This window comes from Ursus americanus, chromosome 2 (genome assembly GCF_024610735.1).
Source record: "Ursus americanus isolate L20-20 chromosome 2, mUrsAme1.1.p, whole genome shotgun sequence".
Lineage (NCBI taxonomy): Eukaryota > Metazoa > Chordata > Mammalia > Carnivora > Ursidae > Ursus > Ursus americanus.
The window spans coordinates 72,243,843-72,270,449 of NC_142128.1; the positions used below are offsets into that span (position 1 = coordinate 72,243,843).

General features: G+C 34.2%; 1 protein-coding gene across 2 annotated transcripts in view; it reads left to right on the forward strand.

The window, feature by feature from the left end:
- The window catches only part of DENND1B (DENN domain containing 1B), a 243,538-nt gene that overhangs the window by 65,395 nt on the left and 151,536 nt on the right, over positions 1–26,607 (forward strand). The gene's annotated exons all lie outside the window — the stretch shown is intronic.

The following is a 26,607-nucleotide window of genomic DNA, read 5'->3' on the forward strand; positions in this document are numbered from 1 at the left end:
TTTCCATATGGATTGGTTGTGGGAGAAACCGGAAACACAGAAATTAGTTGGCTGTTGTAGTAGTTCTGCTGAGGGCATCGGAAGGATCTGAAAGGGTTGGTTACATTAGGAGTGAAAACGAGGATGAGTGTAAGGGGGAAGGAGGAAAGAGATTGCATGCAGGGGTGCTCTGCGAGACATGGGGTAGAGAGGAATAGTGACAAGAGGATGAATATGATTTTTGTCACTCCAAGAAATGTCGAATTATCTTTGTTTAAGTGATGGATGGGACTTCGGGGATTGGAGAAGAATGGAGAACTGTTTACAGCCTGAGGAAATACAAAGCTGTGAGCAAATTTGAGGATTGCTAAATAGACTGAGTTGATGTCAGATTTATGTTTTGCAAGTACGTTTGAGGGTTCTGGCTGAGAAGATTAATGCAGACCAAGTCTTCCCATCCATGCCGCTGATACTCGCAGTATCCCTTCATACATTGTGAGAGGTTCACAGCTTCTGTATAAAAAGAGTAATTTTGTTTCTTTTTGCTGCTATCAAGGTAATCTCTCCATTGCCCTTAGTTCTCTGTTGTTCACTTTTATACTTAACGGCCTGAGGCTGTTTTTCAGAATGCTTATTCCCCCACCCCTTGTCATTTTCATGGTTCATGTTTCTATAGCTTTGCTGCTTGCATATAGCATGCCCTCTTTGGGCCATGGTAGTCTGTGTTTCTTGAGTGAGAGGAGTCAATCTTTGTGAGAAAAATACACTTTTAGAGAGGGGTCAGAAATAAAATCTTATAAATCCTGGAATCAAACAGATATGTGTTTGAATACTGGCTCTGTATTTACAGATTGTGTGAAGTGTTGCTTTGGTTAGGGACTTAATCTCTCTTAGTTACTCATTTGCAAAATGGGACTGATTTTACTGATCGGACAGAATTATGATAAGAGTGAAATGATGTGAAGTCAGTAAAGCACTCAGCACCATGCCAGGCATGTGGAAAACACTCCATAAGTGTGAACTTATGATGAGGCATAGATAAAACTGCTTTATGTAGAGTATCATTTTTATAGGTGAATAACAAGTTTGAGAATTTTACTGCTTATAGACCTTCAGGAAGATTTATAATTTAATAGCATAAGAGGTACCAATATGTAAAAATTCTTCTCTAATATGTGCTTTCTGACTTTCTGAAATTTCTTTGCCATTATTTGATGACTACAGTGGATATCTGCTGTTTAACTGGTGAAACTGTTAACTTTTTAGTTAGTTATATTTATGAAAATCTTAAACTGTGTTTAAGATTTCTTTTTATCAGCATGGCTATCAGAAGAAGTCATAGGTCCTTGGAGCCATGATCTTTTAGTAATGGCCAAGACATCAGAAATCATTAAGACCATTTGGATAAGAAAGAAGATAATGGAGAGCTGACCCCAGGTCATACATCCCATATACCTTCAGTCTTGCAGTACTTTTCCTGTTTTCACACAAACTGCAGTCCTTTCATGCTTCTGGGCCATTTCATATGCCTTGGATGCCCTTTTCCCATTTCTCTGATATACTTTCTCCATAATGCAAACAAAATGTTTTATCTGCTGTGGTATTTTGAGGCATTCCTCTTTTTGTGATCCAGACTCATTTTTGTATTAATGTGCCTGCCATGTTATCTAAGTAACCTGAAGTAGTTGTTCTTGTGTGTTTTATTTCGGTGAATGCTCCCACTTAAGCTTCTTTCCCAAGCCAAGGACTCTATGTATTTATTTTTTCTTCTCTTTCCTTCACTCAACTGCTATTCCCAATCTGTCCTCAAATCCTATTACTTGTGCCTCTTTTACGTCTTGTCCAAGCTCTCCACTTCTCTTTATATCTAGGTTCCTTTCCTTAATTCATATCTTCCTAACTCTTCTGTTTTTGTGCCTATTTAATTTATCTTCCACAAGTGTTGCTAGAATGATCTAAAAGACAATGGCATGATCTCTCTAAAAAACAAATACTGCTTCTCCTATCACTGCTGTCATTGGTTCCTTACAATGTGCTAGGCACTTTCTAGGTACTTCGCCTGTGTTTAGCTCACTGAATCCTAATAATGCCTCTACAAAGTGAAGGGACTGCTATAGTTCCCATTTTACAGATGAAGAAACAGAGCTACAAAAGTATTTAATTTACATGGCAAAAGTCACAAAATTAGTAAGTAGTAGAGCCATTATTCCAAGGCAGACCCTGACTCCAGATCTGGTAGTCCTGCAGACTCATTTAAACTCACTACTCTCCATTGATGTCTTCAAGATAAGGTTCAACTTCTCAACGTGATCAAGTTCCTTGTTTCAAGTCTTTTGTTTACATCTTTTGCCTCCTATTTCTCTGTGTCGCTTTCCTTTCTCCATTTAAGAAATAGTCTGTATTTTATAGTGAACAGTATTTTCTCTTCTGCACCATTTATTTATATTCTATGTGTCTTTCTGTCTGAAATGCTAATCTCCTACTTACAGTCCCCTTTGCCTGTCTTTCTAATCTTGGCTTAGAGGTCATTTCCTCCAAGAAGCCTTTTCTTTATGTCACAGGTCTGTATTGAATTTACCTCCTGGGAGTTCCCTCAGCATTTTATGCTTCCCATATTATGCCACTTATTAGATCTGTCATTTTCTTTACTTTCTATTTACCCCATTAGACTAAATGTCTCTGAGACTAGTATTAAAGAATAATTTTTAGGGGGCGCCTGGGTGGCACAGCGGTTGAGCGTCTGCCTTCAGCTCAGGGCGTGATCCCGGCGTTCTGGGATCAAGCCCCACATCAGGCTCTTCCGCTATGAGCCTGCTTCTTTCTCTCCCACTCCCCCTGCCTGTGTTCCCTCTCTCGCTGGCTGTCTCTATCTCTGTCGAATAAATAAATAAAAAATGTTAAAAAAACAAAAACAGGGGCGCCTGGGTGGCACAGCGGTTAAGCGTCTGCCTTCAGCTCAGGGCGTGATCCCGGCGTTCTGGGATCGAGCCCCACATCAGGCTCCTCTGCTATGAGCCTGCTTCTTCCTCTCCCACTCCCCCTGCTTGTGTTCCCTCTCTCGCTGGCTGTCTCTGTCTCTGTCAAATAAATAAATAAAATCTTTAAAATAAACAAACAAAAAAAACAAAAACAAAAATAAAGAATAATTTTTAAAAGAAGATATAATCATGATTCTAATGCAAATGTAATATTTCATTTTTAAGTTTTTTTAAAACTTGTTGAGGGTGTGAGTAAAATGTCGCATCCTATTCAAAGGAGAGCTCAAAGTAGCAGAATTATATTGATTATATAGAATTATATAGATAAATTATATATATATAGATATATTTATATAGATAAATTATATATAGGAATGCTGTAATAAATTTACAAATAGATGTAGAAGTGGCTTTATCCACAAGGGGAGGGGTGAGGGAGGAAGGCAGTCAGTTTTCTGTCTATGAGACATGTCTGTGGACAAATACTGTTTGCATTGCTACCATTTACAGAGCTGTAAATAGCTTCAAGACAACGAAAGTCACAGAGCCCCTAGAAGGGTGTGTTAGGCAATGGCTTATTTCCCAGTGAAAACAACCAGTAATCTTTTGGTTCAGTTCAATCTTTTACAGATTTTTCCTATAGTCTTCTTCTTCCTCTTACAAGCATAATAATTTCAAAGAAATATTATTCTAGAAAATAAATCACGTCCCTAAAGATTTGGCCTATTTCCATGGGTGAAGCAAGAGTTAATTTAGGCTCCATGAATTTACTTTACACACCTAGAACCATGCAGTGTAAAACAATTGCTATGTCTGCAAAATTAACTTTTTTCCGAGAAAGTTTTCATAAGGAATTTCAGATTAGTTTTTTAGAAGCCTCTCTTATTTACTATTCCAAAGCTAAGAAACTAGGTCCAAGCAAATGTCTTTCCCAGATTTTACATATACTGCCTATAACTTTGGTAAATTCTTTTCTTCTCAAGATTCACAAAATTTGCTAAGGTTCCTGATCTATGAGGAAGGGACCCTCTTTAACACCTTTAAGTTTGGACCCGGACAGCCAGGCATCAGGCCACTTTTTCTGGGATGACTTTGTAGGCTCCATAAGTATAGCTAACCTTTGTTCCTTAAAAGTGCCTTGGCATGGCTGATTAAACAAGCATCTTTCTCAAAAATGACACTTTAAGACCTTGGTCGTGCAATCAATTTTCCAGTTATATACTGGTAAAATGAAAGACAGATTTATTGAATTTATGCAAAAAACAATATTGCTATGAAAAATGAAGGGACTTAGTAAGAGTTTCTGAATTCGGGGATGTGATTTAAAAATATTTCAGTTTGTCGAAGCAGAGTTTACTAAACTGTTGCAGGTTACAGACAGTGTAGGAAGAGGAGGAAGGGCTTCCTTATATGTCCAGAAATATATATTATTAAAACAGCATCATTAATATTTCAAACAATAAAATTTCCCTCATTATTCAGTACAATGCAATTAATTATTGTTTTGCTGGATTTTGACTTAATAGTCTCGTGAAACTTTGTTTCTTGACTAAAATGAGTCTTGGAAGTTTGGTCTTAGACCACTGGAATGGCCTGAAAGTTATCTAAGTGGTGTCTGTTCAAAGGCCTGTCCCAGTAGTTCTTTGAAGTGTCAGTAGTTTGAAATACCTGATACAACCTTTTTCTAAGGCTCTGAGACTGACCTACTTTGTTAAAAACACAAGCTCTGGCCTGTAGCTTATAGCAGAGCCTTTAGCCAAGCATCAGAAATAAAACTAAACTACCTGCAGATGATAGAGGCTTAATGGTTATGGTTAATTTATTACTGATAATTTTGTGAAGGGGATTAAGAGGTACAGTCTTCCAGTTACAAGATAAATAAGTCACAGGGATGAAAAGTACAGGTAGGGAATGGTCAGTAATGTTGTAATAATGTATGGTGACAGATGGTAATTGCACTGATTATGGTGAGCATAATGTATCAAATTGTTGATTCACTATGTTGAATACTTGAAATGAATACAACATTGTATGTCAATTATAGTTCCCTAAAAAAACCAAACCAAACAAAAACAAAAACACAAAACCCAAAATCAAGTGTGAAAGGTCTGGTGAGGGTTCATAATAAAAATAAAAAATGAAAAAGAAAATTTGGTTGTTTCTGTTGTATGAAAAAATAATAAAGCCATTCAAAAAGGTTTTAGAGAAAATGTCTCAAAGAGCAAGGAGTAAGACTGTTTTCTCTCTTTTTTCGTTCTTTCTTTTTTTTTAAAGATGTTATTTGTTTGACAGAGAGCGCAAGCAGGGGGAGGGGCAGAGGGAGAGGGAGAAGCAGGCTCCCTACTGAGCAGGGAGCTCAATGGGGGACTGGGTCCCAGGACCCTGAGATCATGAACCAAGTTGAAGGCAGACTCTCAACTGACTGAGCCACCCAGGCGTCCCAAGACTGTTTTCAAAGGAGTTAAAGTTATATCTGATTTATAAAAGTGGGTGAATAAAATTTGAGGAAAAATCTTGAGATATAGCATGTAAGAATCCTGAGACATAATATAGCAAGAATATACCAAGAATATCAAGTAAAGAGACTGAGGATGTCTGAAGTAGGGCCTAGACAAATACAGTTTTGTAGAACTTCATGGGTAAGTCTGGTGTGCACACCCAGTTGAGAACCACTGGCCTAGAAGATGCCAGGGATTTAAAATAAAGAAATAAAGGTTATGGCCAAACAAACATTTAAATAATAACTGAAATTATAACTGGCAATATTATATTATTGTTGTCTAATATCATTGAGCAAAGTACTGCCAGGACTCTGATAAAAATATAGGAAAACCTAACAACTATTTCATAAGAGATTTGATCATTGTCTTTCTGGAGCATAAAACATTTAATGGACAGCAAGGGCACTGGTGTATCTCTAGGGACTTCCTATACAGCATATGATTTCTGAAATATTCATATTCATAAAATTTACTTATATACAAGTTCATCCTAGGGCAGGCTGAGCATCTCTTCTCATTTTCCAGCTTTTTGTGTGCAGCTCCTATAATAATAACATATCAAACCAAATTATTTCTAGCATCTCATTTTGTAAGGTAAGAGAACATCTCTGTGTTTTTCAAGGAACCTCTAGGAAATCTCCAAAATAGTTTTAGTTATAAAACCACATCCTGGAAGTTTTTGACTTTTTCTATATTCAGAGTCTGAGTTTGGGAAGGCAAAATTTAAAAAGTTGTTAAAAGATTTGAATGTTTGACTAAGATGGGATCCAAGAAGCAACACTTGGTTATTTGTTTAATCAAGGTGACAATGAAATATTTAAAATAAATATGGTCAGGAACACTATTGAATAGTTCTTTCATAAATAAACTTTTTTTTTTTTTTTTACTTTTTCTCCCCTTAAATAATAAAAGACATAACACAGTGAACTCAGTATTAAGTGCAGAAATTATTCTGTTAACACACAGAATTTCAGGGGCGTCTGGATGGCTTGGTTGGTTAAGCAGCTGCCTTTGGGTCATGATCCCAGGACCATGGGATGGAGCCCTGCATCGGGCTCTTTGCTCAACAGGGAGCCTGTTTCTTCCCAACTGCCGTTCCCCCTGCTTGTGCTCTCTCTCTCTCTCTGCCTTGCTCTGTGTAAATAAATAAATAAATAAAATCTTTAAAAAACCAAAAAACAAAAAAAAACCCCACAGAATTTCAGCTATCTCAGAGGCACACAGAGGTAAGAATAACTTTTTACATTGTAGGCAAAGGCATTAATCAATAATCCAAGGAAACAAACCCATCAAAGTTGAGTGAATTTTAACAGTTTTCATAGCTTCTTTTCAGAGTGGGGTATTATAAAAAAAAGACAGACAAAAGTTACATTTTAAGTTTTGTTTCATTGTGCCCTCTCATATTTAAAAACAAACTGACACCTTATGACATATTTCAGAGATGTGCAAGGCCAAACTAATTTCATCATCATCACCATATTTATGTTGTTTTAACATGCAGTGCATCCATGATTGCTGTTCTCAAATATATCTGTTAAAAATTTATCAGTTTCAATTTCTAATGCAGTAAGTGTCAGTATTCAATAACATATGATTATATAAACAGTAGCTCTTCACCATCCTCAATAACTTCCAAGAATACAGAAGTTAAAAAAAAAGAAGCCCAAGAATTGTTGTTTTTAGGACAAAACTATTCTTTGAAAACAAAAGTATGTACACAGTTGTATTTATCCAACGCTGTTGTTCCTCCTGTAGTCTTAACCACTCATTAATTACAACTTTTAACCTAAGTAACTAACTTCTGTTTCAAAGAAAAAGAAAAACTCTGAGGGGTGGATAACTGAGAACTTTCTGACATGCACAAGCATTTTAGCAGATGACCAGACCTCATGAATACCCGTAAGACAACTTTCTGAAGCCATACACATCCCATGAACATTTTTGTAAAGTGGAGAAAATGAGCACATTTGTTAAAGTGACCCAAAGACATAACCATTTTATAACATACAAAAATAAGAAGCACATAGATTTAAATTATGCTTCATAATCAATATTTTAGTATTCTATCTTAGAAGGTACCTGCGTATCCAATAATTATACATTAATTTACTCGATTTGATGTCAGTTTAATATTTTGGTAAACTAAGATTTTGGAAATTCTGTTTAAGCAGATATATAACAAAATACAATTACTGTTGAAATAAGTTTACCAGAATAATGATTCAGTTTCGTTAAATAGAAATTTACATTTTTTATAACCTTAAACATTATATCAAGTTAGCCTGTTCAGTACACCTGCATAACTTTAGGAAAAACAAACCCGAGTAGAATAAATTATCCTTGTATTATATTTAGCATTGATAAATCAGAGAAGACAGCTATATTTATTAAAGCCAAAATGATAAACTTAGATGAGTATGCTCATCTACCTTAATTATGTGAATTTGAATTCTCTGAGAACTTTTTTTGGGGTCTAGCCCATTTGAAGAAGTTCAGTTTCATTATTTCATAGGACTTTTAGGGATATTCACTTTATGTATGTACTTCTCTATAAGCCATTCAGAACAGAGCTCCTTTATTAAAAAAATTTTTTAAAGACTTTTTAAGAGCAGTTTTTATGGTTCACGACAAAACTGAGAGGGGGTGCAGAGATTTCCCATATGCCCCCTGCTCCCCCACATGCACAGCCTCCCCCATTATCAGCATCACTCACCAGAATGGTGCATTTTTTTTTTTTTTTACCAAGGATGCACATACATTGACGTATCATAATGACCCAAGGTCTGTAGTACCTTAGTGTTCACTCTTGGTGTTGTACATTCCATGGGTTTGGACAAATGTATAATGACATATTCATCATTATAGTATCATACAGATATCGTGACTGCCCTAAAAATTCTGTGCTCTGAGTATTCATCTCTCCCTGCCATCCCACCCCTAGCAACCACTCAATTTTTGCTATCTCCATGGTTTTGCATTGTCCAGAATGTCATACAGTTGGAATCATACAATATGTAGCCTTTTCAGATTGGCTTCTTTCACTTAGTGATATGTATTTAAAGTTCCTCCATGTCTTTTCATGGCTTGATAGCTCATTTCTTTCAAGTGCTGAATGATTTTCTATTGTGTGTATGTACCACAATTTATTTATCTGTTCACCTGCTGAAGGACATCTTGGTTGCTTCCAAGTTTTGGAAGTGATGAATAAAGCTGCTGTAAACATCTGTGCAGGAGTTTCTTTAATTTATGAGACTTTATAATCTATTTTATTGATACTCTCCAGAGTTAGGGAAACATTTCAAGGTAATTCAATAAGAGGAAAGGCCTTTCTGAACTATAGACATGATAGATTCACAAACACCACAAAAATTTGGGTGGTATTTTTTAGGTATATATAGTGCACAGATAATGCAGATATGTGGAAAGTTGACAAATAGATCGTTAAAAGTAATGCTGTATTTTGCAGGGCCTTCTTACCTTTTTAGTTATATTTTTGGTTATTATTCTTATAAGAGATGAAAATTTTGCCAAATACGGAATCAATGAATTTAACCTAGGCAATTAGCATGTAGCTAAAATTGTCTTGAAATTATATATATCTATATATATTTATATTTATATTTTTAGCAAGATACTGGTCTGGCAATGTAAGGTTGTAAGCAAAAAGCTGTATCAAAAAGCTGTAAACAAAAAGCTGTAAGTATCGTCCTTACCTTCTAGGAAGCTTATTAGGCAAAGGAAGATTGGGCTGGGAATCAAAAGTGAACGAACTATCATTCTGTCTTCTACTTGACAGAAGACCAACGAGTGTATGACTTTAAGGAAATAATTTCTTTTTCTGGATTTCAGTTTTCTCCTCTATAAATGAGGGATGCGGGAGCAAATGGTTGTTTCATGTTTTTCAGTATTCACTTCTACATATAATTTCAACAGAAGGCCCCAGGTGTAATAAATGCCATGGAAGTTATTAACAATATAATGTAGGAATTCTGGGAAGGAAGACATCACACATTTAAACAAGCTTAAGAGTTTAGTGGTTAGTGAGGGAGAGGAGGTAGTAAGTTTGACTAATTTTCTTGGTCGTGGCAATATGTAGTAACTTTTGGTAGCTTTTAGGATTAAAGACTTGAGGAGGGAAAGCCATGTTTATGTAGAATAGCAAGAAGCCACTTTAAAAGGAAAGATTGAAGACAGAAGCTAGAAGTTGATCACTTATATAACAAGAATTAGCAGAGATGGCAAGATGACAGATGTTACCTGAGTATACACTATGCATTATTTTTTCTAATATTAGGTCAATAAAGATAAATATAAGAAGTTCCCAGCTCAGAAGGACCTCATACTCCAGCAGGGGAGAGAAAATTAAATTAATCATAATACAATACTGTCTGAGCTCTGATACTAATGTACGGGCTGTAATGGTGGTTCAGCTGAGACTGCATCACAACTCCAAGTGGAAGGTTTAGCTTTGGACTGCAATGGTAAGGTGTGCTTCCCTCTTTAAGATAGGTGGAAAGAATGAAGAACAGATGGCAGGGCCTGGGTTGAAAAAAGATGATACTCTAGGAAGACTCAGTTTCAGCAATGTTGAAAGCACCTTTGTTTCTTATCTCTTCTTGATTGTTATTCCTACACTGGCATGACTTGAGAAAAAGGGGGTAATGGGATGTGAGAGAGGGACGTTTGTCCTAGATATTTTGCATAGGTCCTGTCTACATTATTGTCTCTTGCTTCACCAAGATTTATTGGTTTATATAGAATCATGACAGTTGATCTGGTGTGCTGGAAGAGTATGAATCTTCCTTTATTATTTTGGGATTGAGGGCTATCAGAGACCAGCTTTTGGGGTACCACTGAAGAGAAGGCAGTTTGCAGGTCTCGAAGCTGGCAGTAGAAGAATATTTAGGAGAAGGTAGTTGTAACATTGGTTCCATGTTTTGATTGCATTCTGAGATTCCTTTGAAGATGCTGGTGCTCAGGAAGAGTGCATGATAGGTGATCTTCAAGCCTTATTCCTGACCAAGTATTTTCCTTAATTTGGTCCTTTTGTGAAGGATAAGAGTATAAGAGACTGCCATATATGTATGTATATACATATATGTGTATATATACATATATATGTGTATATATACATATATATGGTGTAACTGAGTATGGCACCCTAGTTTATTGGAAGACAGAATGATGAACTTATTTCATGATTTGACATTGAACTAGAGTGATAGCATGAGACTTTAGAATTTTATTTCTTGCATTAAATAGAAGACTTTATATATTTTTTTATACTGTAGATTGGACTTTGAATTTTGTCAGTTCTGTGGTTTGTTCCATGAAACAAGTATCCTCTGCAATGAATGATATGATAGTTACCTCACAGGATTCATTGTAGAGATTAAAGTCTATATGAAGTACTTGGGTAGGCATTCAGCAAACGAGAGGACATGATCAAATTTCCTTCACACCATGCCCCTGGCTTTTCCTAGGTCCCATTTCTTATTTTTGTGTATGGTATTTCTGTTTTTATTCTCCATTTCCCGTTCTTTTTCTTCATTTCATTGTCATCTATTGTCAATCTTAGCTTGAAAATTAATTCTTCTTTGAAGGCTTCCCTCACCTCCAGTGCAACCTGTCTATACTTCCATAGCCTCTTGGGTGTATTTCTGTATTCTACAGTTATATTTCCTTTTTGAATATTTCTATCTCCCCTACTCCATATGTATGTTTGTGTGTGTGTGTGTGTGTGTGTGTGTGTGTGTGTGTGTGTGTGTGTTTTAAGTTTCAAGGGGCAGAACTTTCTCATTTTTCAATTCCCACATCTCTCACAGTGGCTGGTACATAATAAGCTCTGAATAAATGATTTTTGAATGACTAGATGAATGAGTGAGAAGCCAAGGGAAATTGAATAAACTCGTGATAGGTTATTTTAACCTTCTAAAAAAAAACAGGAACAGGATAATCTAGGAGGAATGGATTTAAGAGGGGTGTGGAATATTACATTTGGAAAGATTTCAAACTGGTGTTATGTAATAGGGATTCATCAAAATGTGAATGACAAGATGTGGCTTAACAGAAGGGTTAGGCAACACAAAGATTTAGTAGCTCCCTGACTGTTCATGAGTACCTGACTTGTGTGTTCCTTTTCTCTTTCTTACATTTCTATAGAAGGATAAAACAATTAAAATTAAAAAATTAAAATTCAATGTATGTTGAGAAACCAGTATGCTAGGTGAGAAAAATGCATTTGGAAATGCTTTGAGAAAAGGTTACATATTACATAGTAATTTTAAATTACAACAATAGTAAAAATTCTGTTAATTAAAGCAAACCTTTGTAGGAATTATCTGTAAACAGTTTGTAGTTCTAAGAGTGAATAATAGTAAGAAATTATGTATATTATACAGTAACAGAAGAACATCTTAACCCTTCAGCTCTATCTTCATAGGTCTTATATAACTGCAGGTAGACAGCTAGTTGGCAGATTCCAAAACAAATATACTCACTTGACACTGTCTACAATTTTCTTTTCATATTCAGTTATGTCTAATGGTTGGTCTGCATGGTTTAGGAAGAATTGTTCTTTATTTAAAAAAAAATCTTTTTTACACGTCTGTCATTCCAAAAAACACAGGTGACCCTTTGACAACATGGGTTTGAACTGCATAGGTCCACTTATATGCAGATATTTTTCAGTAAATACAGTATAGTACTACAAATGTATTTCCCCTTTCTTATGTTTTTAAATAACAATTTCTTTTCTCTAGCTTACATTATTATAGGAATACGATATATAATACATGTGACATACAGAATATGTGTTAATTGACTGCTTATGTTACCAGTATGGCTTCCTGTCAATAGTAGGTTATTAGTAGTCAAGTTTTTGGGGGGTCAAAAGTTATATGTGGATTTTCATCTGCACGGGAGTTCAATGTCTCTAACCTCTGCATTGCTCAAGGGTCAACTGTATTTCTTTTTTTGGTGATTTTAAAATGATTTGGTCAGAACAATATATAAAGTCTTTTATGATTTGCAATTGAGGTAGACTGGTAGCTGGACATTTTGTAACTGCTTCTTGCATGAGTTATAAAGAAGATGTAAATTATTTGGAAATAGTCTATTAAATCTTAATGTATTCAAAATAAATGTTCAAATTATTGCAGATATATAAAAATTAGATTTTTTTTGGCTTGTTTGGACTTGATTATGTCATTTTTAACTATCAGTGGATATATCAAACACACACAAAATAACCTAATTGTATTCTATGTTTTTCTAAATGGAAAAGATGAAATGTCTTGCAGTAATTTTTGATGTGTGATGGCTAATTTTTATTTCACTGCCCCATAAGCATGTATATTATATATAAACACATATTTCTAAGGCAAATTGATTTCTTATTTTTTAATTAAATAAAATTTTGTAAAGAGATGTCATGGTTGATATAAGAGAATTATATCATGCCTGCATACTTTGTTTCATTTGTCAATATTTTATCAGTGATCTATCTAAATAACCCTAAAATATCAATTACTTCTTATTAATTTGTGATGTAGATACAGGATTAGCTGTCCTGTACATTCTTGTGTCTAAAGAAGAAGAATCAGAATAAAACATTATAAATAAGTGGCAAGCATGTGGGAAAGTACTTAAAATTAAATCTAAGAAAATCATCATAATTAGGTCTTTTTCTCTTCCCACCTTTCTTTATATAGACAAGATTGTTTCTTTTGTAGATGCAGTGTTAGAAAGCTCGAGGCAAAATGAGATCACATTCTTATTTTACCTGCGTGTTTATCTTATATTTTCCATTGTTAAAGTTTTAAAATTTTATTGCAAACAGGGAAGCTAATTTAGAAAAACATCATGGTATTTCAGAAATTTTGCTTTATAGCTAAAGTATTTATTGGGAAACAGAATTACGCAATCTAGTAAACTCCTATTGAAAAGAGTATTTTGGCATACATTTTAGATAATACAGTTTGAATTCCTGGAGAAATGACCTTAGTTTTCTGCTTAAAGGTGAACAAGTTTTATTTTAATGAGTTCTTAGAGATGAGGTTTTTATATTTATTTTGATGGCAGTGAAATTATTATATTTTAACTATGCAGATAATTCAGACCAGTTCTGGCACATCAGGCATTACTCAACAACCTACAGAAATTAAATGATAATAGATGATGCAGATTGAAAAAGATAAATGTGGTTTCACAAAAAATAACTTTTCATTGTGCAGCCAGTTCAAAATGTTACATTTCAGATTTTCTTTATTTTTAGTTGAAAAGAATTTAAGATTAGTTAACTATGAAACAAAAAATGGAAACAAAAGTAACATATTTTCAGATGTTACTTGGTGAAAAAATTAAAATTCTTCAAAATTGACATAAAGTCAATATGAATTCACATGGAATATGTTATTTTGAAATAATCTTGCTTATTATAACTGTATACTGCTTTAAAAAATAACTTTGAGGGAAATTTCTTTTTTAGGAATTGGTGTAAGTTGAGTGAGCCTTGTAGGTTACAAGAATCAGTAACCAACCAAAAGTTGCCACCTTAACTTTTTGTTTTTTGCCTATTTCTATTTTCCCTCCCCATTTCAGTACATTATTAATAGATAAGCTCTTTTAAAATAATATTGCCAGGTTGTTTATTAATGTTTAAAATTTAAGCCTAAAATACAATTGGGGAGAATAAGTGGATATAAAAAACATTTTACTATTAAAATTTTGAAGTTTAAAAAATATTCTCTGTTAGCCGAAAGTGTTGAACTTGATCAACATATGGTATGAGCTAGCCTCATCCCCACCCGTTCTTTTGTTATCTTGTTATTGTTGTAAGGCTTAATGACAGTTGTAAGCCATAGTTCTGGATGTGGGGGTTAGTCCACCCTGGGGAGAAGAGGAGGAAACAGCAGTGTGGATTATGGAAATATGGATTGATCTAAAAAGAGACCTCTTGTAAAAGAATGGGCTCAAAGAAAAGCTAGGAAAAACTGATGAAAAGATGATGGAATATGATGTGAAAATGATCATTTGAAATCTTTCCTTTCATTCCCAGCTGCTATGTTTTGGGAAAAAGGAATGCATTTGTATGTTAAGGGAGAGCTAAAAGAGGCCAGATGAATAGTACTATTTATTAGATATATTTTCATTTTGGGTAAGATAAATTATGTGCATTTTAATGGACTTTGCATATGTTAGACTTTTTAAATCTTAAAGATGTAATGTTAGGTATGATATTTCATAGAAATGTTTCAAGCAATACATAACACTTGATCAATAATTGGCCCTTTCAATAGATCTAGTTTCAAAAATTAACTTGATGGTTATTAAAAAAATTAAGTATTTTAACTAACTGTGATGGTTAATATTATGTTAAAATATTAATTATTGCTCATTCTATAAATTATTTTTCAAACACATAGTTACCAGCTTATTCATATGTATTTTTTCTAGACTAGGGATAGATAACATTGCAGTTTATCTTGGTAAACTAGTACTAACTGGTAACACATGTTTACCCTTAGCCTATTTGTCCAGAAAAGACAACAATGCAGTCTAGTGGTCATTTTGGTGAATGCAGACATGAGGTATAGTGAAAGAAAAATTGTTGCCTGATTCTAAAGTTTGGAAAAAGTTAGATTGGGAAAAAGTTAGCATGATAGCGTAGAAATAAGGCATTAGGGAAAGGAACATATTTTGAAGGAAGAATGATGTTTTCAATTTTGGATATGCCAGGTATTCTGTTAGGGTGTCTTCTAAGTCGTAGGAAACCTCTGACTAAAGCTTAGGAGAGGATGATGACATGGTTTCGCATAGCTATTAAGTAGCTGACCTGGGTTCTGAACCTCTCATTTTTTGCTGGAGACCCAGATTTTCATCCACTGTCTTTGGCAGTGAGATTGGACTCCCCACGGAGAAGTGAAGGCTAAAGACAGACAGAACCCTGGGACCCCCAGATGGAGAAGGCTTACAGAGAAGGAGTTGTGAAGCAGCCTGAAAAGAAATGACAAAGATGGGAGGAGAGCTAGATAAAGTGGACACAGACAGCTCCGGAAGATACTTGTAAACAGGGGTGGTTAGGGAGAAACCTGAGCTTCCTCAGATCACGACAAGGATAACTTTCATCTTCTAATCCCAAGTGTCTCATGCATGGTAGATACTGAATAAATCCATATTATATGAATAAACGAAACGTGACACATTGTAGAGAAGTCAAATATGATAAAGACTGGAAAAAAGGCTATTAGATGAAGAAATTAGAGATCGTTGGTGGCACCAAGCTAAGAAGAATCAACAACGAGGAGTGATGGAGACTTGCTGAGTTTACATCATACTTTCAAGAAAATTTTCAGTGAAACAGAACTATTTTAGTTCTACTTTTTAGCTGACCAAAAGTTGAATCTAATGAAAAGAGGTGCCTGGCTGACTCATCAACTCTTGATCTTGGGGTTGTGGGTTGCGGGTAGAGATTACTTTGTTTTTCCTTTGGGTTTTTTGTTTGTTTTTTTTTTGTTTTTTGTTTTTTGCTGTCTGAGATTACCTTTTAAAATTTTTTTAAATTAAAATTTATATGAAAATAAAAAAAATTTAAAAAAGTTGAATCTAACTTTGCAGAATTTATTTTAGTCTGCTTTTACAAATAAACCACTCCTTTTAATAATTATTCTTGGTCTCCATATATTTCAATACAATAACATATTGTAAGGAATATGTAGAAGGTATGAGATAGTTTATTCAAGAGAATTATTACTTCTTAACTGAGAAAGTTTATCAAATGACAACATGTAGTTTCTGGTTTATTGAGCAAAATCCTTTACAAGAGATTCAGGAAATTGTGTTTTCTCTTTAAGGCCATTTATGCCAAAGTGGAGTAGACTAATAGTGATCAAAACTCATTGCTATTTGGTGAGGCCTGTTTGGTGGCTTTCCATGTGTGAAAAGAACCAGTGTTCATAGTTCAATTTCTCATAGAAAGAGTTTTCTGCATTACAAGAACTAAAACCAAAATTGGCACCTTTACTTATAATCTCAGCAAGAGGCCAAGGATTACGTCAGCAGAGAATGTGAACAAAATTTTTATTCCAAGAGGCGGATGTTCTATAATGGGTGCAGTAGAATAAGTTTGCAAAATAATAGCTCACAGTATTTCTATTTAGAATTTCAAAAAATATTCATTAAAAAAACCCACTATATCAAGTTTAATTGTAGTTTGACATATTAAAAAATTATGGACATATACATTTTTTATAAAAGAAAAATCTGGGGTAATTTAAGATAACCTAAAAATATATATGTATAAAGTCAGAGCTCCAGGAGTTTTGATTATTTGTCTTGCCTGTTGACTGACTGTATCTGAATAAGGTTGTATGTTAATTACTAAGTACTTTAGTTCTTGCTTTAGATTGAAAGGGATAAAAAATGTCTAGCAAACTTCATTGAATAGAATTGCTAAAAGTATAACTGAACCCAGGGTATTCACTATCTGAGCTGCAGTTTTCCTTGTCCATCTCACCATCATATACAGACAGCTTTGACCTATCTATAAGTCTTCACATACTCTCTCAACTCTAACTCCTTCTGTTGTTATTAACCTTGTTTAACCTCTCCTGCTTTTGTTACTCTAGTATTTACTTGTTCTGGTATGGTCCTTGTTCTGTTATGTGACACATGATTTTGTTTCAGATTTTGTGCTTCAAATTTAATTACTTGGTATTTTATTCCTCTGTGACAATCAACTTAAGCCCTCATTTATAAGTCTGTTATTTGAAAGAAGTTAGGTGTTAGTTTACTGTAAATCTAATATTCTCAGTAGTAAGAAACAAACATAGACATAAGCAGCATTTTTTTTTTTTGCCTCAGAAGTTAATTTCAAGGGAGTAGAACAACCTAGGGCACGTAAGACTCACATTTGTAATTACATATTATCTCATGTTACTCCTCATGATTCCTTCATGTCTTGGCCCCTTTTATTTTTTTCATACACCAGGTTGAACTTTGGTTTTGTTATATTAATTGTATAATTTTAACTCTTCATAAATATGGTAAATATCTACCACATAGATACCAAGTGGGCATCAGATTTAGGCATCTGCTGATCGTATGTTGGAACCTTCATGAAAACAAAGTGAAAAAAATACATAGGATGGAAAATAATGGTTAGAAGGTTTAGCCTATAAGTTTAAGTTCTGTCTCTAACATTTGCTAGCTGTGTGACTTTGGACAAGCTACTTAGTCTCTTTGACTTCTTTTTGTTTTTTTCCACATACAGAAGGAAACAAAACAGAAGTTGTTGTAAGGATTAAATGAGGTAATAGTGCTTAGGTCAGAACTTGGTATAGAATGGGCTATTATTGTTGTTGTTGTTGTTGTTGTTGTTGTTGTTGTTATATGTAGGGCTTCTCATGACCCCGAGATCAAGACCTGAACTGAGATCAAGACTTGAGCTGAGATCAAGAGTTAGATGCTTAACCAACTCAGCTACCCACACGCCCAGCAATGATTTTATTGCACATATATATATATGTATACATATGTATACATATATACTTAAGAAAGTAATGAAGTAAGAAAACATGCACACTCTTAAATCACATTTCCTTGAACTGTCTACCAAGGCAAATTTATTCTGATGATGCTAAAACAGTGTAATTTAATGAGTTCAACAAATTTCTTTCAGAGCATGAGTGATGTGCCAGGTGCTGGTTAGGCATGAGAGGAACTCCAAAGCTGAGTAAGCCCCCAAAGATTTTAGAGATTCATTTGTTCCATTTATCATGCCAGTTATAACTACTAAGACTTTCAGTTTTGCTACTAACTTCATTGATCTCTGGTTACTGCTGAATGACATATGTTGATTATAATATTAGAAGTGGTTAAACACTCTATAACCTGTATCTTGAAACAAATCATGAAGAAAGCAAAGACATGATATATTTTCATCATTGTATGAGAAAATTTACTGATTTTATAACTTGAGGATATTATAATGGAGTATTTGTTGAGGGGAGCATAAAAATATGAAGAACAACATTGATCTTTTATAATGTTAGAGAATAAAACAGTCATAGCTCTTACCCATATGTTTTCATCAGTGCCATTCCCTTTGTCTTTATCTAAGCTCGATTCTCTGGAGCACCAGTTTATCCAGCTACCTCCTGATGTCTCCATTTATATCTATATATATATACCCCTCAAAGCTTCCCTCTTTCTTGTAGGTAGGGTGAACCATGATTTATTGTCCAAACTGAGATACTCATTTTTTAGGGTTTTTTTTTTTTTTGACCAATAATTTATATATGGTACAATGCAGGTCTCAAGTATACAATGAAATGAGTTTTTACAGATATGTACACCCACAGATGCATACACTCACATTCCTTTAAAGATTCAGACTTTGGGGACACCTGGGTGGCTCAGTCGTTAAGTGTCTGCCTTCGGCCCAGGGCATGATCCCAGGGTCCTGGAATCGAGCCCCGTTGGGCTCCCTGCTCCGCTAGGAGCCTGCTTCTTCTTCTCCCACTCCCCCTGCTTGTGTTCCCTCTCTTACTGGCTGTCTCTCTCTCTGTCAAATAAATAAACAAAATCTTTTAAAATAAAAGATTCGGACATTTTAGCACTCCAGGAAATTACTTCTTGCTGCTTTCTGGTTCCTCACTGTGTCCTCTAACCCATCCCACAGCCCCGGGTTACCACTGTTCTGATTTCTGTTACAATAAATTATAACTTGAATACCTTTGAGAGTAAAAGGGGATGCTATTGATAATTTTCTGAGAAGATATATGTGAAGTGTTGTGGGCAAACCAGGAAGAATGGTTTCCCTACTCTTTGCATCAAGTCTGAATTTCCTAGGTAGCTTAAAGACCTTATGTATGCAGTCCCTTGCTTATTTTTCTATCTACATTCTCTTATCATTCTTCCAAACTTTTTACTTGTTCTTTCTCATTTCCAGACTTTTGTACATTTTCTTTCCTATGAGGGAAGACCATTCTTAGGTCTTCTCTACCTCCCTCTTCTCATGCGATGGCCTGGCCAATTTCTCATTCTCCCTTCATTTCTCTACTTAGATAGGATTTCTTCCCTTGGGACCTCCACTACAGTCTTCCAGAGGCACTGCTCCTAAATTTGGTTTACATGTCTGTCTTCTAGGCTTCCTGGTATTCTTCACTTTTCCTGCCAATGCTCTTATTACATTACAGTGTGATTGTCTGTGACTGCTATTTACACATTAAATATTTGGTAAATCACCATACATAAACATTGATAATTGATATAAATAAATTCACATTGAGTTTGTCAATATATGAGTACTGGTTAGACTTTATACCCTTTTAAGTAAATGGTCTTCATAGAACAGTTTGTATTTTATAACTGTGTGGTTATAATTTCTTCCAAACAAAGCCTCCAAATAGTTATGTAGACAATCAATTAAGATTTTTCCAAACTTCTAGAATATATTATAATTTGCATTTCTGCTACATGATTTTACAGATTCCAAGGACTTTCAAGGCATAGAGAAATAATAAATACACCATTGCTCCCCAAATATAATACCCATCTAATGGTATATTTTTCAAACACCTTCAAGTGTATAGTCCCTGATTTAACGCTTTAAAACTAACATTCCGTTCTTTCTTAAAGCATCAGACAAATGACAAGATTCTCATCTGGTGTATCAAAAGATTCACTATCTGGGGAAAATTAGCAGCTCAGGCATAGTTCTGAACTAGTTCAAGGCAGGACCAGGAAAAAAGGATAATTATTATTTACTCCTCTGGAACATATCATATCTCTATTTCTCATGTGTAATACAAAAATCAGTTCTCTAATGTGTGATGTACACAGTGAATGGAGAATATGTCATGAACATCATGACAGAGGATTATCTGCACATGGCCTAGGTATGAAGAATAACAGAAAAATATGAATCAAAAGTCCGGCAGCTTATGACTGAGGAAAAAATATATAATAAAGGTTAACAAAGAACAAAGAGAGATAACACTATTACAGGGCAGTGAGAAAAAGAAAGGATATGTTTTCTAAGGGTACCGTTAACAATATCTTTGCCAGGACAGTTGAAGGAAAGGCTTAATTTCAGATTGTAGAAGGAAGCAAGGGATAGTTTTATTCCTCAAGTTGGTCAGTACCTTATCTAGAATTGGTAATTAATCTTTAGTATATGGATTGATTAATAAGTACATGGAAAAGGAATTTTATTAGTAAATCCTCCTTAAATGAAAAATGTCTGTTGGCGTGATTCTTTGAAGATCGTTTTAATTCAAAAGAAGTAGCCAATATAACAGCCCAAAGGAAATTCCTACACATATTGATCATGAGAAATGCATATGGTATAACTTTGCAGGGTTAACAGAGTCTGCTTTTATTGTGTTTTTGCTTAAGTAAAAATAGTAAAATATATTTAAATCTGTATCTACATGTATATCTATATCCATATGCACCTATATTAAATATGTTAAATACTTCGAAGGAGGCAGATAAATGATTCAGTGTAATATTTTACATCATTTTGTCTCAGGGTGCTAATTTTTTGGCATAGGTCATTGAACACAAGACCTTTAATGTTTTAGTTATTCAGTAAATATTTGTTGCGTAAATAAATATCTTCATTGGAATTCATATGACATTTGAGAATTCTTAAAACAAGAAACTAATAAAAGAGCTAACAGTTGTCAGGAGGCTTTTATATGCCTGACATTGTCTAATCATTTATGTGGATTTCTCACATAATCCTCATTTAAATCCCCAAATAAATCCTCAGTCCTACAAGATAGATAACAATTTTTGTCCATTTTCTAGGTGAAGTAAATGGAACACATAGCCAATACCTTGCAGAGCCAGAATTTGAATATTAACTGTTGATTCCAGAGCATTGTGCACTGACCACTATGACTTTCCATCTAATGCCTGTGTGCGTGTGTGCCTACATATGTGTGCACGTGTGCGTGTGTGCACGTGTGCGTGTGTGCATGCATTCATCTATTTTGTAATGATCTAATCTTAAGTCTCCCTTGTTCTGAAAGTCAGGAATCATATTTCCATATCTTATACAACATTTAACTGTGGGGTGAAGTCACGGTAGCCCGTTGGTTGAGGTAAAACTCGTTTTTTTCCTAAAAATTGAAGTATTTTTCTACTTATCTTCGTTCTACTTATCTTGATTTAAATGACTGACGTTCAGTTTTACATACTTTAGTATCTGTAAATGCAAATAAGTTTTATAGGCAATGTTCTAGTTTTTATGTCTTTCCTTTGATCTAGAAAATGTTATTAGTTAAAATAAGGTGAATAAAGCAAAGAGGTATTAGTCTGAAAGCAGTGAGAGGTTATACGGTTATTAGAAAACAAAGGGAATCTTCCTAAATGGCTTTTTAGATAGAGTTGGATAATTGTTATTAAGATCCTTGATTAAAAGTTAACCTACGGATAAAAATTTGAAGGCAGTTTTTAGTAGAATTTTTGACAAAGAAACTTTGGAAACCCATTTGCATATATACGTATAATTTTCTTTCATGGCTTTTAAATGCTTCTTTTAAATTAATGAGGGAAATATATCATACCTTTTGTTGGCCAAGCAAACCACCTATTTAATTGAGAATATACGTATTTTTTATAATGTCATTCTGCCCTGCTTCAAATCTAGGCTTTGTCATTGGCAGTAGGTTAAACTAAAGTGGCTGCAGACCACAGAGGTTTCTTCATCCTTCTAAGACTAATACACAGAGAACCAAAATCCTTAAAATTTATGTTTCAACAGCATGTTGTTTTTTTTTTATAGCAGAATATATTTTCTTCTTGGCAGTTATTTAAATCTTCCAACAATAAAAATTCATTTTTAATTTTTTGAAAGTAAAAAATAATTTAATCAAGTTTACAGTCTAAATAGTTTTAGTGTCAGAAATCACAGACTTACAGTGCTTTCCCTAATTTAAGGAGGAATGACAAAAGAGAAGTTTATTTCTAATTGAAATAGTACGTAAAAGTAAATACCAAGAGAAAAATTCCACAGTGGGCTCAGTTATTATGACAGTTATTCCTTGGCTTTAAGTTTAAAATGTGTTCTCTAAGTTAAAAAAACCAAAACCAAAAGCAAAAAACTTTAAAAAAACAAGAAGATGATGTCTAAAGAGGCTAGAGGTGTAACTTACCATATTAATGTAATTCTACCTTTTCATAAAATGCCATCTAATTTAATCACCTTATCAGGATAGCTGTATTTCCCTTGAAAATTTAAAGCATCTTGCAGTGCCCCTGTGAGTTTGCTGTGCTGCCCGAAACGTCTCAGGGCACAGTGTGGGAATCTCAGTTCTGCACAATGCAGCCTACTTGTGACTAGGCAGCTTAGTGCATGTTTCTTTGAATTCATAGTATTAATTAATTTTCACTTATTTGGGGAGATAATATTCAAAGTGAAGTAATCACCTTTTTAGAAATCGATGTGAAAAATTAGATTAGAATTGACAAAATGGCCCCCTTGTTCCTACAAAATGATTCTGAAAGTGTTACTGAAATGAATAAAATTATGGATATTTGAAAACTCTTCTTATATAATATTATGTTATATTTTTCCTGAGAACTTTGGTATAAACTTAATTATCTGATCAAAATTATTGTGAGGAATCTTAAGAAAGAAAATGTGGTACTTCAGCTTCTTTATATAAAATTACATACATCATGGTTAGCAGAAAATGAATAGGTTTGAATTTTGACTTCTCTAACTAGTCTAAGGCTAAGCTAAGCATAGATAACCATTTCCCTTGCCAGTGATTCGTTTAGGAGTGTCTGTGACCTTCTGGCTAATTAAATATACTGGGAAAGTCAGCTGGGGGGGGGCACTTATGGGAAAGATTTCCTCACTGATAAAAAGTGATAACAGAACTTCTTTCACTGGGCACTGCCGTGTCTTTGTATGGTGTGCTGAACTCTGGCAGCTTATTTTGTGACCGTGAATATAGTAGCTGAGGACAAATCCAACACATGCAGAACAGCAAAGCAGAAAGGACACAAGTTTCCGGAGCCCTCAAAGAGAATGTTGAATTAACCAATCCCTGAACAAATCTTGTCACTTTTTGCAATGAGAGAGTAACTATTCCTTACATATTAAGCACCTTAATGTTAGTCTTATTCCTTAATTATAGTTAATATATTCCTTAGTTATAGTTAGTCTTATTCCTTAATTATGGATGGTATTCGAACTAAGAGTCAAGACCCTTACGGGTCTATAGTGTCAGTGGTCGAATGTGTTTTGACCATCCCAGGTGATTCTTACACCTTCTTGTCTTCCTTCTAATTCTTACTGCCCTCCTATTGAGAACTTATGGAGTAAGATAGTTATGGAATTGAATTAAGGGGACTTGATGAGTGGCTGATTATATATAGGAATTAAGAAAAGGGAGGGGTCTAGACAGCCACCGTGTTTCGGTTTGGGTAAGGGGTAGATGGTGCTGGTGTTCTAGGTGATAAGGACTACAACTAAAAGAATTGTTTTAGTTTTGTGTGTTCTGAAGCTGAGGTATTTAGGGAACATTCAGAAATTGGTACTAGAGAGTAGTTAGATATACAACCCTGGAGTCAGAAATATCTAAACTATAAGACTAAGAGATTGGTAGTTGTAGTTGAAACTGTGGATGTAAACAGAATTGCCTAGGCAGATACACTTTATCAGCATGGAAGAGAGGAGTATATGGAACCTTAGAGAACATTAGTGTTTCAATATAGCAGAGGGGAAGAAGTAGTTGAGAAAGAGGAAAAACAATTACTGGTGTCAATAATGACATATCTCACTTCATTTTAGATTTTTCTCTGAGAAATTCTAAGACCTTTGTAGTTATTGAACTTTAATTAGGTAAACTCTGCATATTTTAGTTTTTTCAAAAAGTAGATTCTTAAATGCTTTTTTCCTTCTTATTTGATCAATTTGTAATGCTGAACAGTAGCCTCGTGGGATAAAGAGTTAATAAACCCCTCTAACACTAGCACTTTGCTCTCTTCTCTCTTACGAGATGTTTGACCATTATGCTTATTAATACAGATCTGGGATATAGTGCCAAAAAGAAAAACCCAATGTATGAAATTTCATCAGTCCTTACTTCCAGTCATTTATATGATGGTAGATGTTTTGTTTTTAGGGAATATGGATATATATGTGTGTTATGCCCTTTGTATTTTGCTATTCATAATTGTATATTCTGTTTCATTCCTTTTGTTATTATTTTTAACATTTGACATTTTAGTGTGTTTTTTGTATAAAAATAAAATAGTTTAGAGAATTAAGATGATTTAGAAAATTCAAATAATTTTTCTTGGCTGAGGAAATTAGGTATTTCCTAGAAACAAAAGCCTGAAGAAAACAGAAACATAACTTTGAAGAGTTTTATCTTAAACCTTTCACATAATCTATGGATTCCCATCTAGTGTGTCTTGTGTGTGTGATATCAAAAACACTTTATGATGGAAACATCAGACTTTATGAACACTTCCAATACATATAAAAGTACAGTTTTCAATTAACATTATTGCTACAAGAATCCAAAAAAAAAAAAAAACTTTTTGCATGTATCTTATTCCTCCCTTCAACCTCTCTCTTTCTCTCTCTCTCTTTTCTTTTTTAACTTCAGTTTGAATAGCACCTGTAATTAAGGAAGAAAACCCGAGCCCTGGGAGCTAGGTAGGACTTTCAGCTATTGATCTGTGTAAACCCAGCTTATACTGTCAGGGGAGAAACAGTCAACTGCTGAGCTGCTTTGTCACTGACATAAGCTGAGAGAGGATTTTTTTGTCTATACTGTTTATACACTAGTCTATAGACCTGCTGGCTGGTTGAATTTTAAAGAGTGCGGAGGTTTAAAGACTTGTCCCCTGAGGGATGCTTCTGCCAGTTGGGAAGCGAGCTGAGGCTGTTTTGCAGAAGTGTGTGCATGTGTGTTGCTTGTGGAAGATGGGAGGGGGAGGGTGTGAAAGATTGAGCAACTAACTGGGAAATATTCTTCCTAATTTGAGTCTTAAAATCGATGTGAAATATATTACTAATTTGGGTTTACTTAGAAGTAGACAATGAGTTTTGAATATATATCTATTGTTACAAAAATTTTGTGAACCGCTTTGCAGGGGAGAGATATGGAAATAGTGTTCATATGTGTAGTAAATATGGTAAATGGCTTCACTTTTTGTAGCACAAGATAAGGATTAGCGATGGACAAATGAACTGTTCTTATTTGTAATGAGCTGTTTTCAGTTTCAGTAATTTAAGTTATTTCAAGTTTAGTGGCTCTTTTAATTACATTTAACAGAAGTTTTTCGATTGTAAAACACCTTTTTCTAAATATGGGGTCTGAGCTCATATTTTTAAAGGTATGTGTTCATAAGCAAATCAGGGTACCTTGCCCTAACGATAGAAGGATTGCTTTTTTTTACACGCTGCTTTTCTTTCCGCTTCAATGTCTTAAGGCTCTTGAAGCTTTCTTAGGTATTGGCATTAGAATTCTATAAAGTTTTATTATTAATTAATACCTTATTGCAGTCTACATTTTTAAAAAACGTGATAAATTCTACTTTAAAACACTCAATACTAGGTTTCTGTAGAAGTATTAAATATGCAGGTATTATTTCTCGGATGTAAATTTTATCGGTAAAGAGGTAGTGTTTTTGGCAGGGGTGACTACTGCATTAAGATATTTGCTCTTTTTTTCTTTTTAATAGGAAACATTCTCATAAATCTCTGCTTTGTCTTGTAATATCACCTGACTTTGAACTTGTATGATGTTATCTTCAATTCTAAAGCTTAACTTTAGAATCAGAGTTAATTTTAAGTTGTTTTTCATATATAACAAAATAAATCTTTTTCTGTTTTTTGCCAAGTGTCTGACAGTTATTCATATTTTGTTATGATTATAACATGTATGATTTCTAAAAACTTAAAATTATTTTATAATGACTATGTTAAAATCACTGCAGGTTATTTTCTATGCTTAATTAAAACACTGATTTTCATACTAGGCAATTCGTAAATGAAAGTGCACAGAATAGAAGCTATGCTGTTTTAAATTTAAAGGCTTATTTTCAGATACTTTTTTTTTTAAAGAATTGTTATTTGAGATAAGCTTAGTGTTACTGTTGTTGAATTTACCAAGAGT